Here is a 3,901-nt window from a genome sequence, read left to right as displayed (position 1 = left end):
TATAGGGCTTTCCCTTTTGCCAAGCACTTTCAGAGATGCTATCTCCTTCAATTGTCACAAGAACCCCCTAAGTAGATTGTTATTCTCCCCCCATCTGAAGATGAAGAAGCCGAGGCACAGAGAGAAAGTTATCACACCCTGTAGATCAGGCACTGTTGATCGTCATAGAATTGTCTCAGCAAGACTTTTCACAGCAGCACGACTGCCAACAATTCACTCTGGACATCACTGGCCAGTGCCTGAATACAGAGCAATTGTTTCAAACCTTCATTTTATATGGAGGAACCTGAGGCTTGAGGAAGGAGGCGGGTTGTGTGATGGATGAGAATCACTTGCCTGTCCCTCCAGTGAGCCATCTGTGCTAGGGGATGACAGAAGGGGTAAAGTCCTGGGGCTGGAGATTTAAATCTCTTGAAGCCACAGAAATGGAGGAGGATGGCTTGGAATCCAGGCATTCGCCAAGCACATCATAAGTATCCTTTCCTCAACATCTTCTGGGGATGATGGGGATTTCAGACGTCCCCTTAACACACACCCCCACCTCATCCATTCCTATCATCCTATTCAAATGGATCTTGACCCCAGGCCATGAGACATAAGAGCCTCTCTACACCCAGGTGCACAAGAAGTATTATCTGGCACTTCCTCCACGGGCCCCAGTCAGCATAGGAGGTGCATGGGGACTCCAAAAATCAGGCCTGAGTTCAAATCCCGCTGCACCCCCCCAAATTACCTGATCAACTGGCTCTCATGGGGATAGAGACATGGATGAGAGAAATCAGCCTGGGGTAGGAGAAATGACCCCTTACCGTGAGCTTCCAAGTTTGGGTAACTGGGCTCATGGCCATCTGGTGATAGAAGTACCCTCAGTGGAGGAGCTCCTCCGTTATCCCCAGCCAGCCGAGTTCTGGGTCTACTTGGGACTCACTTTTCTGGTCAGAATGGAAGGAGAAGGCAGCTGAATCCCATCCCCCAAGGGTCACATGCTTCTCTCTGAGCGACAAGGGCTGCTTTTTTGGGTAGAGGTTTCTAAAACTTTGAGTGGCCTTGCAGATCCACCAACTCATTGGTAAGAATGGCCATCTCGCTGAGCAGAGAGGGACCACTTCAACTGAGGATGACTGGCCCAGGTGAAAGCAGCACCTTACTAAATTCCCACTGGAAGGAAAGGAGGGAGGAAGAAAGGAAGGAAGGGGGAAAGGAAGACAGAAGGAAGCATTTGGTCCTAACTGCAGCTGTCACCAAGTAAGCACCTACTATGGGCCAGGCATCATATTCTGCTACTATTATTATCCCCATTTTACAGATAAGCAAACTGTAGATCAGAGAAATTGACTAACATGTCCAAAGTTAGAAAGATAGAAAAATAGCAGAACCTAAATTTGAACCCGTGGCAGTCTGGCTCCCGGGAGTGCACCCATTTCACTAGCTGCCCCGTTGCTCTTACCTAGGCCTCCCTCCAGTCTGAGAGGCAGAGATTCTTAGCACCTCCCGCCAAGACAGATGGAGCACTGAGCCTCAATAAAGCTGAGGATGTTATTGTCGGTAGAGGCAGAGAGAGGGTGGCCATCGTCTCATGCATTTGTTCAGGATAGTGTTGAGCTTAAGAGCACAGGCCGAGGAAAAAGAGAGGAATTCTAATTGAGGCTGAGATTCTTACTAACTGGGTGGCCTTGGGCTGTTACTCACCTGTTTTTAGCCTCACCCTTTTAAAATAGGGAGGAGTATCTAGTCTTAGGGCAGTTGTGAGGATCACGCAAGATCATGAGCACATGGGAAGTGTCATTATTTAAAGTTCTTCTGCCTCTGCCTCAGAGGTTCAGATTTCGTTCAGATGCTTAACTCGTTATCCTAATTATGCAGACCAGTGCTTCATAAACTGGCTGATGTCAGAATTGCCTGCCAAAAGTGTAAATGCTTGGGACCCATCCCAGGAAGTTTTGAATTAGGAGGACCTTTTTATCTTAAATAAGTTCCCAGGTAATTCTGATGCATAACCAGGTGTGGGAGAACCAATCTATGAGCATAGACGTCTCAGCCACAGTGGGGAAGGGACCCAGGTGGGTCCCGTCTCCAAGTCCCCTTCTCCCATTTCTTGTCACCGCCAGCACCTCCTTCCCACTGGCTTGCAAGTGCTCTCCCTAAATGAAGGTCTGTATGGCCTAGCTGAGTCAGTGACAGTGTCCCAAGGAGCCTGTCTTTCCAGAGGCCTGGGAACCCAGCACAGACCTGGGAAGCAGGATGCCAAGGTTTCTGCTGTGGATTTGCCCCCTTGTGACTCACTAGTGGCCAGGGCCAGTAGGTTTCTAAGCCTCAGTTGCCCACGGTCCACAGATAGTCAGGCAAAGAAGAGTGGCCTGCTTCCTCAGGAGTGTGTCCCTGGCACTTGACTGCCAGAGAGCAGGTGGGGTAGAGAGGCCTGGGTAGAGAAAGGGGAAGAGGTGAAAGAATCCTGCATAACTATGCTTTCTCACTGACATCTCTCCTTTGATGCTCACAGTGATAGGGAATAAAATCCAGCATCTACCTTGGGCCTGTAACATTCTCTGTTATCTGTCACTAGCCTTTGCTTCAATGTTATCTCATAACCCTCCCTCCTTTCTGACCTGCTTGCTGTTCCCTGAGCGCTCCAAACTTGTTCCCATCTCAAAGTTTTTGCCCTATTTGCACGGCTTAGAATACTTTGGCAATGGATCATCACAAGTCTGGTTCCTTCTGCTTATTCAAGCATCAGCTTACAGGTCACAGGCTCAGAGAGACCTTTGCTAATCAGTCACCAAGTCTAACGTGTTGTCCCAAGCACTGGGACACAACATCCTATAGTATATCATTGAATTTTAACTTTCATCTTAGCGATTGTCATCATAGGATCTAGTTTACTTTTTAATTTACTTAATGTGTTGCCTGTCTCCCCCTACGGTAGCGTGCAAGCTCCATAAAAGCATATCCTTGGCTGTCTTGTTTATTGCTGTGTCCCTAGTGCCTGATAAGTGTTCAGTGATTATTTGTGGAATAAATGAGTTAATGACTTTGCCCCAGAATGAATCGTGATTCCTTTTTCTGATTAGAGGACACCCAAAGTTCTGAGAGAAGTGACTGTCCCCAAACCATTCCAGGCCCTTTGTATTCTTTTTGCAGGTCCTTCCCATAAAACCTGGCTGACACACAAACCGAGCTGGGGTGAGGCTCACAGGTGTGATGAAAGCTTGGAGTTGCCCCATGAATGGGCTAAGACTGATGTGAGGGTGAGAAGGCAGAAGGTCACAGTGTGTGAAGGGAGAGGCAGGCTGGGACTGGAGAGCAGGGTGTGAAACTGGCAGTGGTGAGGGGAAGGGGGTGACTTGGCTGTGTGTCAGGAAGTGTTTCCCTCCACCCTCCCCTGGGGAGAGCCCTGACCCCAAGGTGGCTTCGTTTTGGGGAAGCAGGCTGTCAGGCAGCTGCTGAGGGAGAATAAAGGTGTGTCCTGGGTGGTGACAATCTACTGAGGTCCTAGGCCCAATACTGACCACCAAAAGGAACAATCCCACAGTGGCACTTGGCCAAATAGGTGACAGGTGAGCTTCCTCCTAAAAACCAGCCCAACCACACATGGAGCCTCAGGCCTGTGGGGAAGGGAGAGAAAAGAGGTTGCTAAGGAAGTGGAACAGCCAGTATAGAATGATTAGTAATAATAATGATAATAATAGGTCACATTTATGACAATATGTCTGGCCCTATACTAATTGCTCTATATGTGTTCCCTCGTTCAATCTTCACGAAGCTCTCTACAAAGTAGGCGTTATTATTATTGTTATTCCCATTTGAGAGATGTGGAAACTGAGACTCAGTGAGATTAAATATCTTGTCCAAGGTCACACAGTAAGAAGCAAAGTTAGGATTCCAGCTTAGATCTGTAGTGATT

The sequence above is a fragment of the Neophocaena asiaeorientalis genome, unplaced genomic scaffold (assembly GCF_003031525.2).
Source record: "Neophocaena asiaeorientalis asiaeorientalis breed wild unplaced genomic scaffold, Neophocaena_asiaeorientalis_V1.1 scaffold204, whole genome shotgun sequence".
Taxonomy (NCBI): Eukaryota; Metazoa; Chordata; class Mammalia; order Artiodactyla; family Phocoenidae; genus Neophocaena; species Neophocaena asiaeorientalis.
The sequence above is the reverse complement of the archived record's forward strand: the minus strand, read 5'-3'. Positions refer to the sequence as shown.